Source organism: Protopterus annectens, chromosome 1.part2 (assembly GCF_019279795.1).
Source record: "Protopterus annectens isolate FY-2018-M chromosome 1.part2, PAN1.0, whole genome shotgun sequence".
Lineage (NCBI taxonomy): Eukaryota > Metazoa > Chordata > Ceratodontiformes > Protopteridae > Protopterus > Protopterus annectens.
This window is the reverse complement of record NC_056727.1, coordinates 96259158-96275546: the sequence shown is the minus strand read 5'-3', so window position 1 is coordinate 96275546 and position 16389 is coordinate 96259158. Positions and strand designations below refer to the sequence as shown.

General features: G+C 40.3%; 1 protein-coding gene across 2 annotated transcripts in view; it reads left to right on the top strand.

The window, feature by feature from the left end:
• PUS10 (pseudouridine synthase 10) overlaps nt 1-16389 on the top strand; it is a 1838120-nt gene that overhangs the window by 1093932 nt on the left and 727799 nt on the right. The window lies entirely within an intron of this gene.

Genomic DNA, 16389 nt, shown 5'->3' with positions numbered 1-16389 from the left:
TGTATGTTAGGCAGAGATCGCCTCTGAGTAGGCGATATGTGATGGAGTAAAGCTGGAGTTTTTTGAGATGGTCTGCATAGGGCATCTGTTTGAGGCCAGTAATCCTCTTTGTGAGGTATTTCTGCAGCCTTTCCAGTTGTTGTAGATGTTTTGTGTGGTACATACCAAAAGGGGCGTTGTACTCTATAATAGGTCTATTGAGTGATGAGTAGAGGGGAACAATGACCTCTTTTTTCCTGGATGAGAAACCTTTTGTGATGAGGTGTGCAACATATAAGGATTTCCCAACCACTGTGGTGATGTGATTATCAAAGGAGAGACTACTGTCCACCTGTCCCAAGGTCTCTTATCACACTTTCGGTGTTAAGTAGACTACCACCTATGTGGTAGCTCATGGGTACAGAGTTTTTACCAAAGGGGATAACAATACACTTTTTGGCATTGAGCTTGAGGCCATGGTTTTGACACCAGGCATCTATTTCAGTGAGGCCCTTATGTAGGATGTCCACATCATTAGGAGTTTCAATTATGGCTCCTAGTTTGCAGTCATCTGCGAACTTTGTGAGCCAAAGACTGTTTGTGTTAGCCTGTACTTCAGAAAAGTAGATACCAAACAGGAGAGGACCCAAGACTGAACCCTGTGGTACTCCACTTGTCACTGGTCTGAAGTCAGATTTGGAGTCTGCTACTTTCACAGTATGAGTTTTGTCAGTGAGCCAGTTGGCAACGCATCTTGTGACATAGGGACTTATACCTAGTTTAGTGAGTTTATCTATAATTCCAGCATGGGGGATGGTGTCAAAAGCCTTGGCAAGATCTAGATAGGCTGTGTGAGCCACCTTACCCTCATCTACGGCTTTGGTGACTGCTTCAAAGAAGTCTATCAGGTTTAGGAGACATGATCTGCCTTTTACAAACTCGACCTGGGTGGGGTCCAGAGTTTGGAGATTACCAATGTCTTTGTTTATAAGTTCCATGATGATACGTTCCATGGCCTTGCAAACCAGGCTCAATAGGCTAATAGGGTGGTAGTTCCCTTGGTCTGTGGTGGCTCCCCCTTTTTGGAGTTGGATAATCATTGCTGTGTGCCATTCAGTGGGCACAAAGTCTGAGGTGAGGCTATGATTGAACATGGTGCTTAACTGGAGGTGCCAGTTCATTCTTTAGTGCGTGTAGAATGCAGCCTGGGATGTTGTCAGGTCCCATGGATGCTGTGTTCTTGGCTTTGGAGAGTGTGGGTTTTACTTGTGCAGCCGTGATTACAGGAACTTTGCATTCATTCGGTATAGAGATGGGCCCTTTAGGGGGTGGGGGGTGTAAAGTTAGCACTGAAACTATCTGCCAGGATGTTGGCAATATCAGTTGGTTCTGTATATTTAGTGCCATTGTGCTGTAACTCAGAGCAGATCTGAGTGTTGCCATTGAGATTCCTGACATAGCTATAGAATGCTTGGTGTTGTCTTTAGAATTAGTGGCAATTTTGTTTTCATAACTAGCTTTGGAGGATTTTATGAGGGATCTCAGCTTCTTACTGAGGCTGACCAGGGAGTTCTTCCAGTCATGGGATTTTACTCTTTTTTTGCAACAGTTTCTTTCTTCTGTTGTAGAGTTTGTTTATGGCAGGGGACCACCAGATTGGCTTCTTCTTTTTGGAGGATCGCATCTTGGTTCTGTTAGGGATAGCACGATACATGCACTCGTGTAAGTGCTTATAAAGTGGATTTTTGTAGGATTCAGCAGTCGTACCTCTATTGTCCATCTGCATGGGTGTCGTGAAGTTTGCCACTTCTGTCTTAAGAAGCGTGAAGCTGGCTTTGGAGAAATTTTTACAGTGGTTTCCCTAATGCAGGGTGGGGGTGGGATGTGGATTAGCTTGTGGTCTGATTTGATCGAGGAATTGACCTCTGGTGTGGAACACCGGTCACCCATGTTGTTAATGACCAGGTCTAGGATATTGCTGCCCCTGGTGGGGGTGTGGATAAGTTGATCCAAGACATTGGAATTTATGAATTCCAGAAAACATTGAGAAAAAGAGCTGGTACATGACTAGTTTTCCCAGTTAATGGTGGGGTAGTTGAAATCGCCCATTATTAGGGTGTTGGGTTATACCCTAATATTTTCCAGTGTATCAAGAAATAAATCACCATTATTATCTTTTTTATCTTCTATTACTATTAGAGCTCCTCTTGCAACTAATATAAGTACTCCTCTTTTCCTTTATCCCAGGTAATCTGCTGAATGACCTTCCTGAAAACCTTTCTTTATTGAATTCAAATGTTCATTTCTTAGTGTGTCTACTGTAACATAGCTTTTTTTACTCTACATTTTTAGTATAGTTCACTACTCTTTCTTGTTTGTATTTATCTATGAGGCCATTAACATTTAAAGACATTAAAGAAAGCATTATTGTATTAAAATGTTATTATTCACACTTTCTATGTAAAACACATTTTTTGTTAAATGTCTGGTTCCAGCTTTTGTGTTACATGTGTAGACTATTTGGCAGATTGAACTTGTTTCTTGTCATATACATTTGAATCTATATCACATCTTGTAAAACGTTTTGCTTTATTGAAAACCCTCAACAACAAAAAAACACTTCTGCAATACTCTCCTAACACCTAGTAATTTAATACTAACACACAAAACTATGTATACCTTTAAATATTGAAGTTTTGCCGTCCTAATAGGAACAAAAATCCTAAACTGACAGCCACAATCACAGACTTAAGTTAATGTAAAAGAAAGTTCATCCATACTAAGATGCATGGTGGAGTCTGTGCTTCTACTAAGTGCTGATTGGTTTTGTCTTATCTTTATAGCTCTCCTAGCTGGGAAAGCCCCTGAATGCGTTCAGAGAACATTATCTATTTTGTAAAACCCCTGAATGCTTTCAGAGAACATTATCTCCTAGCCAATTTGCCTTTTCTTTTTTTTTCCTCAGCCAATCACTCTCCACCAGTCTGTAGCCAGTTTGCATTTATCAGATTGTTTCCATGGAAACATGAAGACCAGCTGTATACTTGTTATTGAGCATACATGTGTTTGCTAGAAAAAAGCCTCATAATAGTCAAAGTTCTTTTTCATTTTCTTACTCTCTCTTAAAACGTGTAACTAAAACAATCTAAGGTCTTTAAGCCAGTCATTTCCCCATGCAAGAATGAAAAAGCACATTTATTTTCCTTTTATCGTGCTTTTTAATCATGCTTTTTTATACATTGCAGACCCTATATTTCTTAAAACTGAACAAAGAGAGAGAGAGAGAGAGAAGGGAAAAAAGAAAAGAACAAAAAGAGCAGCACCTGTTTGCAATCCCCATTATACCTAAAAATAACTGAAAAACTTTATAGCATGTAAAGAAAAGCACATGCCACAAAATTGGTACTATTTAAGAAAAAAAAAATTTTGTTTACAGTTAACTTTCTTTTTCCTCTTCCCTTCCCAAAGCACTTTTCCAAACTTTAATGACATGAAGTAGGGCATGTGCTTTACAGTCCTCCACAAGTGCAACAATTTCTGAAAAAGTCCAATACTTCCATATTTTCTTCATCTGCCATATTTCACAAATAATCCTATATTAAATTACTGGTTTTAGTACTGTTTATCTCCAAAATCCTGCCTCTGCTTCATTTCCAACATACTTTTGATTCTTCTAGTCAGCTCTCCTGTTCCCTTCCTTCTCTCCAACATTTTCCATAAAAATTTTTGAAAAGGTTTCACAGGTACAGTCCCTCTGTGGTCTTTATTACCAGAGGCACAAGAAGTAGATTCTTCTTCTGTTTCACAGCTTACGTTTTGTCAGACAAACCTTTATATTTCCCCCTTACCATGTACTTCATCAAAAAATGATTTTGTCCTTCCAGGGAGGAATACCTTGAAGATGACTGGATACAGCACTTTGAATCTCACACCTGCATCTCAACATTGCCTGAATAGTGGAATAAATTTGCTCTCTTCTGTCTGGTGTACAATGAGTAATCATTCTCCACAAACGCTCTGCTGTCTCTCACTTTTAGTAAATTGTCCTTCTGCCACAGTTTTGTCAGAATCAACTCCTTCTTCAAATGGAACAAAAATTGAACTTACTAATCAGACCAAACTCCTAGGAGTAACGATTGATGACAGACTAAAATTTGATAATCATATCTCCCTAAAAAAGTCCATACCAAACTTGGTGCTCTCTACAGGGCAAAACCATACCTTACTCAACAAGCCAGATTAGCCACAGCATGGTCTCACTTACTATCTATCCTCCTTTACTGCTCAGATATTTTCACAAAGCTATGTAAGGCTGATCTTAATAATCTAGAATCTTGCTATAGTAAAATACCTACCCAATCACCCCCATAAAACTCATCACTGCTCCACTCTTCAGCAACTCAACTGACTGGAACTTCCCAGCCTGCTAAGTCTAAACTAACTTACCCTTGCCCACAAAATCTTACACAACCCCAGTAGCTACCCTGCACTTTCAGGCCTGGTACAACTTAACTTTAACTGCAGATCCCTTACTTCATCCAACCGACTACTGCTAAAAGTTACCCAATCTCACAACTGTCATGATGAATTCCTCTACTCCAATAAAATAGTTAAAGACTGGAATGCTTTTCCACAGTGCATACAAAAGAATCCCAATATTTATTTTTTTTAAAAAACCTAAAAGACTATCTCAATAGCAGTTGGCTCTACCCATGTATTTCACCAGGCTGGATCTTTTTCTTTTCCTCTATTTCTTTTATAACTATCTTCTACTGCACCTCTCTTCAGCACCTTTTAAGCATTTAATGCTTATATTTATTGTATTTATTTTATTTCCAGTTTGATTACCGAGGAAGTCCACTGGGCCCAGATGACCCATTTTCAGTGGAGGCCTGGGGAGAAAACCTCCAAGATACATAAATACAGTAAAGATACAAAAGTATAAAAGATGCATTATATAGAACAGTTTACAAATATGTACATTCCATGTCATGCATAATCAGCAAAATTCAGTGTGGTTGCTCTTAAGGGTTTTACTATACAGATTAACTTGAGCAAACACTCATATGTTGTAGGTGTCGAAACACTTTACATACACACATTTAAAGTAAATGTGGAAACACTTTACATGTACTCATTTAAAGTGAGATGCTATTTACAATATTTACAAAGTTGCATTGTGTGATAAGTAGCTATAGGAGTTGCAGAGAGCTTAGATGCACTCATTGGAAAATAGCTATGGGAGTTATGGGAACCTGGGAGAAAACCTCCTGGAGGCATCTACTTAGATAGAATTAGGTAGGGTGAAGGCAGGTACATTTCCATTTAGTGGACAGGTGTTTGGAAAGCTGAGTTTTGAAGATTTCTGCATTAGATATACTTCTTAGAGTGGAAGGGAGAGAATTCCATTTCTTGCCTAGTGAGAAAGAGAGGAGAAGTTGGCCAGCAGGACGTTTGGGTTTATGGACAGAAATACAATGATGGGTGGAATTTTTGGATTTGGTGGCAAATTTAGAGATGTTAATGTAGCAGTTTTCTAGTTTGGAGGTGATGGAGGAGGGCAGGTTAGTTAGGGGGCTCTGTATAATAATGAAGGAAGAAGGTAAGTAGTGGCCAGAGTATGCCTAGTAGAGTTGGAGAGAAAGAGATTGTTCCTGTACAGCATACCTAGCTTTTGGTGGGTTTTCTTTATATTTTGTTGAATATGGATATCAAACTTGAGGTGTTTGTCAATAGTAATGCCAAGTAGTTTAGCGGAAGGAACCACTTCTGTAGGTGAGTTGTTTTGACTAAGGACTTTGAAAGCATTTTTTGTCGTAGGAATAAGTCTTTGTGGGAGGGAATAGTAGAATTTTTGATTTATTTGCATTGAGAGAGAGATGGTTTTGACACATCCAATTTTCAATAGTTGAAAAAGCAGTTTGGGTTTTAGTCAGCAGTTCAGAGAGGTTTGAGGCAGAGCAGACTAAGGTTGAATCATCTGCGTATTTAATGATTGTGGCATCAGGAATAGCAGTGTGAAAGTTATTGATGAAGATGTTAGAAAGCATAGGTGATGTCAGTTGGGGTAGGTAAGAAGGAAGAGGTGGAGTTCTTCCATTTAACTGCCTGCGATCTGACAGGCAACTAGAGAACCAGGATAAAGTGTTAGATGAGAGATGAAGGTTTGAGAGATGATAGAGAAGGTGTTTGTAGGAAACAGTATCAAAGGCTTTAGACAGATCAAGCAAAACAGTAGAAACTCAGTGTCCTGAATCTCGGGCTTGATTGACAGTTTCTAGGAAAGAGAGTAGAGCGGTGATAGTGCTATGACCTGGGCAGAAGCCATGCTGGGTAGATGTAAGAAGATGGTTTTGGGTCAGGAAAGGCATAAGTTGGAGGTGGATGCATTTTTCTAGGAGTTTGGAGATTAGTGAGAGCAGAGCAATTGGGCGGAAGTTTGAGATGGTGGTGTTTTTGCCTCCTTTGTGAAGAGGAAGAATATAAGCTGAGCTGCAGAGTTTGGGGATGTATCCCAGGTCTTGTTTGAGATTTGACTAAATTTTCTGATAGATATTGTGATCTGTTCCAGTATCAATAACTATGTAATATGTTATTTGTTTCATAACTTTTTTAGTAATTATATTTTTCTTAGTAATTTTGATAAGTACATTGTTATTAATACTTGTGTCAGTACTACATGTTCTCCTAACTAATTGTTACTGTACTGGAGCATTTCTCTGAAAAGCTGAAAAGGGGCTACTTGCCCAGTCGGACACTCACGGTTAACAAATGTAAATAAATAAATTCTGCTGGTAGAATTGCATCTTTACTATTAAAGGTCTAGGTTTCGTTCTTACAGCCAGGTTTGGAGCATACGTACGATGTGCCCTTTCAGCAATAACTCCTACTGTGGAATACCAGTCCAGTTGCTTATTTGTACTTTCATAAAATGAATGCAGTCTGTTTCTTCAAGCTTCTGTGGCACAGCTGAAAATCTCATGTTTTCCCTATGTGCTCTGTCCTGTAATTGTATTATTTTTTGAAACATCTCTTCCTGAGCAATGTCTTATTCAGCCAGCCTTTTCTTTATTTCAACCGATTTTTGCAGGTTTATCATCTCATCTCAATATCTCTTTAAAACTTCTTCCATGTTTTCCAGCCTTTCTTTGTTTGTATTGATATACTTCATCAGAGTTTTGTTTATTTTAACTAGGTTTGTATGCAGTTGTCTTATGTCTGCCTGTAGGTTACTGGAAGTCATGTCTGATGGTTGCATTGTTTCTTGCTGAACAGCTGTAGAACTTTCCCCAGTCAGTGCTTCTTCTTCACTTTTTGTAGATGATTTTTCCAGGTCTTCTGTATTTTTTTATTCCTGGAACCCAGGCAGTGCACTTACTAGCCACAGACTCAAGTGTACTGGCCTTTTCTGCTGAATTTTTGTTTCCACACTGGGAGAGCTAGAAACATGCTGTTACTCAATGTGCAGCCCTCTTGGAAATCTTCCTCCTACTATGGTCATTTCTTAATCCCAGTCAGACATCCCATGTGTTCAAAGTCAATAAAGAGGCTGTAATTGATAGGTACAGAGGTTGCCTGTAGGTAAAAAGGTGGCGCATCCCTCCTGTTATCTGATCACAGTTAAAAAGGCACTAACTTGGCTTGACAAGAGTAGTGCCACATAATGTAGTCTTTGTTGAAATCTATGTAAAACACTGATAGAACTTTTGCATGTATTTATGTGAGTGGAATGTTGTATGTATCTAAAAGCAGCATGGTGGCCATAATTTATTTTATGTTCCACCACTGGATGGCGCTGTGGTGCAGCGGTAGCATTGTCACCTCACAGCAAGAGGTTCTCTGGTTCGATTCCCGGCTGGGGTGCCTTCTGTGTGGAGTCTGTATGTCCTCCCTGCGTTCGTGTGTGTTTCCTCCGGGTGCTCTGGTTTCCTCCCACGGTAGAAAGACATGCATCTGGAGCATTTCTCCCTGGGCCTCCACTGAAAATGGCTTAGTTCCAAGTCGGACTTTCCTGGTTAACAAATGATAAATAAATAAACAAACAAATAAATAAATGTTCCATCACAGTCAATACTGAATATTGTATATACAGTGTGTGGATAACCATGGTGGTCTGGGCATGGTGAGTGTGAAAGCAACTGACTATTGGTGAGTAGAATATCATTCTCATCTCAGAGCGCTTTATTGAGTCAGTGGACCATTTGTAGCCTAGATCTTTATTCCACCTGTTTACCAAGACATGAGTTAATATCGGACCCTCTCTTAGTTTTGGCCTCTTTTGCATTATGATTGTCCATCCAGTCCAACAGGTTATTCTTAAAAAGGGTCATGGAGCTACTGTGCTTTATTTCTAAGGGGAGTCTATTCCATATCTGTAAAAGACACCTATCCCACCAACAGGTCCCTTTTCTGTTTCAGTGGTACTTTAGCTAACATGAATGTGTAATGAGGGTGGCATTACCTTTGTGGACATGTAGGAATTTACAGAGGACCAGATCTTTCAAGGCTGTGTAGGTGAGGTACAGATCTCCTTGTAATACTCAGTAGGAAGTAAAAAAGAGTGAGAGCACTTTAAGGTGGTCAGAAATGCAAGGAGTACATGCCCTTGATATTTGTGGTAAGAAATGCTACAGTCTCTCAAGCTGGGTAATATGTCTAGCCAAGTGCACACCAAAGGGCATTATATTCTATTATTGGTTAGATAATGGAGGATTAGAGGGGACAATGACTTCACTGGATCCAGAAGCTATGCCCCTGGATTAGTCTCATTGTATTAAAGGATGTCCTAATAACAGTGATCATTTTATGGTCACAGTGGCTTCAGTTGTGTTTTACAGTTTAGAGGTATGCTATTTTCACTGGTTGTGGCTTGTCACTGTAAAGCCTACATGTCCTCAGTATCTCTGTGTGAGTTTATCCATGTGCCCTGGTTTTCTGCACCACTCCAAGGATATGCCATAGTTGAAATTCCATTTCTCCAATTTGCCTGAAGGCGAGTGTGAAGTGTATTTCAGTGTGTGTGTGTGTGCGCTCACTCGCACGTGCGCACTTTATGATCAAGTTTGTCAGGAGCAGTGTGCGTATAAATCATATTACAATTGATTTTTATCTGTGATCACAGTATTGAAAGTTATATTCACAGCTCTTTAAAAAAGTTATATATTTCATACATAAGGCATAGAATGCAGCACCAAAGATCAAGACCCTTAGAGCTTATATGAGCCTTGTAGCCCCCATACCCCAAAGTATTTAAGTTGATTCTGACATGGACCTACTGAGGTGACCTCTGCTCTGAACCCCACCTGTTGTAAAACTAGCCATTCTCAGATGTGTGCCCAGAAAGTTGCTGCAGTTTGTGTGAGGTTTTGAGATGGTGTGATCACTAAAAAAGTTTCATCTTAGTCTGATTTCAGAGGAGTACACAGAAAGTGGCTGCCTTCTATAAGTATGGGAGGGGAGACATTGTATATATAGGTATGTATGGTAGCAGTACATGAAATACATGACTGTAGCCATTTGTGCCTTCAGTACTCCCACTTAAATACCACAGGGAGACATAGAAGGCAGCTATCATTTCTGGGGGATGTAAATCTGCTGGAACTATTTGTGTATGCTTACAAGCATTTGTCTTTGGAATTTATTGTGAACTACTGTTTGGTCAGTATATAACTTATTTCTTCATTGAAAGAAAAAAAAATAAGACAATATTTCTTTCCATAGTCATGAATTTTTGCAGGCCATTATTAGATCTAAAGGTTGGAAAAGTGAAATAGAATGTACCTCATGGAATATATAACAGATCCCTGGCTTAATTCATTTTTTTTTCTACACAGTTATGTAGTTGTATAAGTTAGGATGTGATGAAAGGAAGCATAAAGAAGTAGACTCGAACAGTGTGACTGAATTTCTTTCCTTAATCATGACCTTTTGTTCAGCCCATCATTGGCTGAAAAAGTTGTTTAAAAGAAAATGTTCTAAAATACACCACTGTCTTAATTCAGTTATTTCCTCTACAGTTATGACAGTGCAGTCTTGGCCACTTTGGATAAGCTGAAATAATGCAGGAAAAAGCTGTAGTAAAACAAAAAAAAAGAAAAAAATAATCTGGAGGGTGTGGGGAGTACAGGATGTGGGGAAACGGAGAGGAATCACTGGGCGATGTGTATGTGGGTATTGGTTATTTATTTATTTATTTATTGCAGTTTGATGACTGGGATAGTCCACTGGGCCTGGAAGAGCCCGTTTTCAGTGGAGGTCCAGGGAGAAAAGCTTCACAGGATATAGACAATTTTACAATAGTTATACAAAAGTAAGTAAAGTAGTAGAACAGTGAAAAATACAGAGATAATATACAATTTGTTAAAAAAAGACATACCAGTTCTAATCCTAGGTAATGATTTACAAAAGTGAGATTCATGTAGTCTAAACATATTAAAAGGACAGGCATTTCAGATGAAAAAAGCATGTAAGTAAAACATTTATGTACAGATAAAAAAGCAAGTTTTTTTTTTTGGAAGTTAGAAATATGAGGAGAAGACAGAGAGAAGAAGGTGAGGTGGAAGAGGTAAAAGGTGGTATATAGTGGAGTGGGTTAGGGGAAGTTTATGAGGTATAGGTTAGGAGAGGAAGTATAGGCAAAGGTTAAGAGAGTACAGTGATAGAAGGTTGAGGTATATAGTGCATGGGGGATGGTGTTAAACAGTTTATGTGGTAGGGGTACAGGAACATTCCCACTTTGAAAGGAGTTGAGATTGGAGAAGAGTTTTGAAGTTTGAGTGGCTCTGAGTATTTTGAAGGGTGATAGGGAGAGAATTCCAGAGTTTAGATAGGGAGCAGGATAATAATAGGTGACCAGGGCCAGATTGTGGTTTTCTGATCTTATAAAGCAGTTGGGAATGTAGGGGGTTAAAGAAGGGGTTAGTGAGGGTAGGTGCCATGGAGCCCTTCACCAAGGACACCATTTCACCTATGGTCAGCCCTGTTTACAGAGTTGTTGTAATGCAACATAATTGCAGCTAAACACCAGTGTCTGTTGTGGATAAACCATCTTGGTGTGGCACACAGGCCTGTTGTAATGTAGGAGCATTACAAATACAGCTAAATGCTTGCTTAGGAGGTGTGGGAGCAATATGGCAATACTTATACTGGAACTATCCAGGGGCTTCCAACTGGAAATTTGCTGTGGGCCCCCACAATGCGAACAGCCTTGCCTACAATATTCAGCTCTTGAGTACCATCCATGCTATGATTGCCACTGGCTAACCCTCCCTGGGCCAAGGCTTTGAAAGCATACAGATTTATCCATGCATAGCTACAGCAGCAGTGAATTTGCATTCAGTCAGGATGGTGTTGAGGGCACACCTACTTTATTGATACAGCAGGTACCTTCCTAATTTCAGATCAACACAAACTTCTACAGGCACCCTGGACCTCATCATACTACAGAACAGCAGTCCCCAACCACCGGGCCGCGGACCGGTACCGGGCCGTGGAGCACTTGGTACCGGGCTGTCAGGTTAGTAAGTGAATGCCTGTATGAATGTGTTTGTGTCTGTCTGCGTGTGTGAGTGAATGCGTGCATGAAAGCAAAAGAATCTGTGTGTGTGTGTGTGTGTGTGTGTGTGTGTGTGATCGTAAGAGTTAGAGCGATGTGTGAATGAATGCAGGTATGAATGAGGAAGTGACTGTGTGTGTATGTGTGATATCGGGAGAGTGAGAGCGATGTATGAATGAATGCGTAAGTGGGTGTGTGGCATGTGGGTGTGACAGAGCGATGTGTGAGTGAATGCAGGTGTGAATGAGGGAGTGACAGTGTGTGAGAGATGGGAAAAGAGTGAGGGCGATGTGTGTGAGTGAATGCGTGCATGAATGCAAAAGTGACTCTGTGTGTGTGTGTGTGTGTGTGTGGTATGGATGAAAGGTACACAAATCTCATTGCTGCTGCTGCCAGCGATCACTCTCCCTCTCCCTCTGTCTCACACACACACACACACACACACACCATACCTCTTAGTAGTGCAATAAAATCTAGACAAAGCCTAACAGAATGTGGGGACAAATAGGAAGAGATTTTAAATATTGCTCTTATAACCATAGAAAGTTGCCAGAATAACAGGATTTGTCTTATCATGCATTTTTCTGAAGGATATGCGGTCTGAAATACAAATGTACATCGTTATTTAGTGTGACTTCAGTTCTCAGATCATCCCAGTGATTTGCCAGAAAATCACAAAAGTTATGAGAAACAGACCAAAACTCAGAGGGAAAAATCTGGACATTCTGCGAAACTCTGTACAGTTGAGCGATACAAATACCTCTCAGCCTCTTAGTTAGATCAAGAAATCTGGACAAAGCCAAAAATAATGGGGGGATAAAGGCCTAAAATAGGGACCCTTTTAAGTACTGCTCTAACAAACTTTGAAAGTTGATAGAAATACAGGTTTTGCATTAGCATGAATTTTCTGAAGAATATGAAACTCAACTGTCTGTCTTTATTTTCTGACTTCAGCCCTCAATGACCTGCCAGTGATTTGCCAGAAAACAACAATTTCATGAGAAAAAGACCAAAAATATGAGGCAAAAATCTGGACATTCTGTGAAAATCTGTACAGTTGAGAGATATGCTGGACAGAGCCAAATAATAGGGATAGATTTTAAATATTGCTCTTATAAACATAAAATCAGTAAGGTTGCCATTAGGTTTACTTACCTCTCAACCATAGTAGGTCAGTGTTATGCTGTTAAGCAGAATGTACACTTTTTTTTTTATAATTATTGCCAACTGTCTTTTTACTGTACTTTGGAGCTTTTCTCCTCAGGACTGGCCTTTTCGTTAAACAAATGTCAAATAAATAAATTAATAAATAAGTAAATATCTACTTCATTATGTGCATTGCGAGATGGCCAGTCCATGGAAAATTGTCATACATTGATACTGGTCCTTGGTGCAAAAAAAGGTTGGAGACCACTGCTATAGAAGATTAAAGGCAAACAATTTCTAAGGAGCACATTATAATACTGAAAGATTTAGGCACTCTGCTGCACTGTGTGTCTTGCAGGTACACATACTGTATACACGTTTGCACATATATGGCTCTGTATAATTTTGAAGGTAGGCTTGACTGAACCACAAATGGATGTAAAAAATGAGTTAAAGTACATCTGACTGAAAAGCCGTTTTGCTGATCATTGTAATAATAGTCTCTAGGTAGTATTTATGGTGCAAGTTTTGATCATGGGAGTTGTTTGGAACATAATTTAGAAGATTTTGTAGGGATTGGAAATAGCCACCATTATGCTGTACCCCATAATTTGTAGAATTATGTGTTTTGCATAATCAAGAGAGGTAGGGGTGAAACAGGGGTTGCCTTCTGGAAAAAAAAAACTTTCTGTGGTATTTATGCTTGGTAGAATGTTTTTGGTGAATTGTCTTTTCAGTTAAATGTGCTCTTTCAGTCATTTGTACTTACTGTTTCTTTCCATCAAACATACCTTTGAAGAAATGATTCAGAACCTTACTTACATATAGATGTTGGGCCTACAGGTGTGTTGATGCAGAATGCATTCTGATTGCAGTTTGTGTTGGAGAAATACATAAAAGTAATTTCTCTAGCAAGCATCAAACACGAAATATATATCCATAAACTGCAGTAACATCTCACCTCCACATTGCTGTCCTGCTGTGCTCCTTCATATAAGTTTATCCAAGCAGCAACATGTGCATAAATCAATCCTTTTCTTTTCCCCCTCCCACCCCCCAAAAAACTGTTATACCATTGCTGTTAAAGCATAACTGGGCTATCACATACAGAAGTGATATTAGGCAGGTCGCGGTTTACCTTGTAAGCATATGTCTCAACTGTCCAGGTTTTTTCCTCATATTTTTGGTCTGCTCTTCATAAAATTTGTGGTTTCCTGACAAAAATTCATTGAGGACTAAAGTTAATAAATAATGACAATGAGTTTAAGACATCTTAACCTTCAGAAAATGTATGGTAGTAAAAAAACTGTTATCCTAGTAACTTTTTTTAAATTTATAAGAACAATATTTAACATCTGGCGTCAATTTCAGGCCTTTATTTTTGGCTTTGTCTAGATTTCTGCACTCAGGTGTTGAAAGGCATGCTAATAAGAGAGGGTTAGAGACCTGTATGTAGCACCACACAAGAGACTCGGTGCACAACTCAGACTGTATAACTGCACTACAACAATGAAAAAAGTTCACAGATGCAGTCTCAAAACAGGTTACAGTTCCAGCCTGGTGAACAGTTATTTCTCTTCAGAAGGGTGGACTGTCAACCAACCCTGAGAACTACAGACCTGTTAGTCTGACAAGTCTAGTATGCAAAGCCGTTGAACTAATCATCATGGAAGTGGTCAAATAAGGACACTGGCAACCTAAAGACACTGAACCAATCCCAGTTTGCTTTGTTAGGTGAAGGTCTTGCTAACTCAACCTGGTAGACTTCAAGGGAGTCACCACTGCAATAGCTGAGGGGAAAATACTGCATACTGCCTACCAAAACCTGACCAAGGCATTTAGTATAATACCCCACTCTGATATTGTTGACATACTCTCAGGACTAGGTATAAATCCCTACATAAATCACTGGATTGCTAACTGGCTTACAGGAAGGACCCAAGAAGTCAGGTTCGGCAAGACCACCTCCACCAGGAGACTGATCACCAGCAGAGTACCCCAGGGGTCAGTGCTGGGCCTGCTCCTGTTTGGCATCTACTTCTCGGAAGTCAAGGCAAATCTCAAAGGCCCCTGGCTCACTAAGTTTGTAGAGGACTATAAATTGAGAGCTATCATAGATTCCCCCCTTCAACACCAACATTGTACAAGAGGGTCTAACACAAACAAATGAATGATGCCAAAGCCATGGATTAAAACTCAGTGTGAAGGAATGCATCATAGTGCCCTTTGGGAGATTGTCCACGCAAGCTAATTACTCTATTGATAATGTACCACTAAGAGTTGACCCTATAGGTATATGGAAACATTTTTAAATAGTAATCTGGTCTTTGACCAACATGTAGCCAAGATGGTAAGAAAGTCATTCTGTGTTGCCCAATTCTTAAAAAAGGGTATGGCATCCATGTCCAATGATGTTATAGTGCCACTCTACTCATCCCTTATCAGACCCATCGAGTACAATGCCCCGTTTGGCATGTAGCTAACCAGACACTTGCAACACTTGGAATGCCACCAAAGGTTCCTCAATAGGAGAATCTAAGGTATTAATAACCTGCCCTACACCAATCTCCTTAAGGTCCTTTCATTGTTCTCAGTCTGCTACAAGTAACTGTGAGACAATCTATACATGGCCTATACAGCATCCTCAGATCCAGCTCTTCTACATAGGCAGAAAATAGCATCAGAAACACTAGATCCAAGGACCTGAAAATTGTGTATATTGTCTAGGAGCCCTGCATTTGCAGGATAGATGTGCTATATGCCATTTTTTTCCTCAAGGGTCCTACAGGAAAGGAAATGAAAACTGATTGACAGAGGGTTGTTGAAACCATCATTTCATGAAGCTTTGAGTGACCATGGTGGATCCAGCAAGTCCTCAAAGTCTTCTAAGACTTTGGACTCTAAGAAATCTTAGACTTCAGCTCCACTGTTATCGGAACCGACAGTCTTTACCTTTCGGAGCCGGTCCCCAGTCTTGGAACCAGTGTCTGAAGCTCCTAAGACTCTGTTACTACAGTCGATACCAGCTTTTGTGCGCTCTTCTCGGTCCTCTATCAGCCTTTCAGATCTGGATGTGGATCATGTGGTGCAAACATTTTATCAACTTTGACCCAGATGGCTTCGGAGCTGAAGATCCTTTCACCAGCTCAATCTATTCCTCCTCCGAGCTGTACTGGTCCTTCGGAGCCGGAGGAGTCGGACCTGTTGATAGTGAAACCCTCAGAGCCGATGCCTGTTCCAGTGTCTTCGGCTCTGTGCACTCTGACGTCCTTGGTGCCAATCAAGGACTTTAGGAGCTGACACTCTCTGGTCTGGTCTGGGGAGGATAGTCGGGCCAACTTGTCGGTTCTGACTTTGCCTCTCGGGGCTTCGGCTCCTACTTCTGGTTCGGAGCCCACTGTCCGGTGGCAGGGGTTTTGACATTTTCTTCAGATCCATCAGTTCCCTCGCATCACAGCAGGGGTGCTTTGGATGCCATGAGGAGAGTCATGTCTCCTAAAACATCCTGTACCTCAGGTCTGGCTTCCTCCTCCCCTAAAGCACCTGTGTCTACTTCTGCCTTACACATCCTGACCAAACGTAGAGACCCAGAGCCTCAGGAAGTCCCACTGGGTGGCCCTTGCTCTCCCAAGACCTCACCAGAAGCTCCCACTGATGAGGTCCCCAGGAAGATATTGTGTAAGAGGAAACATCTAGACTCCCCTCAGGAG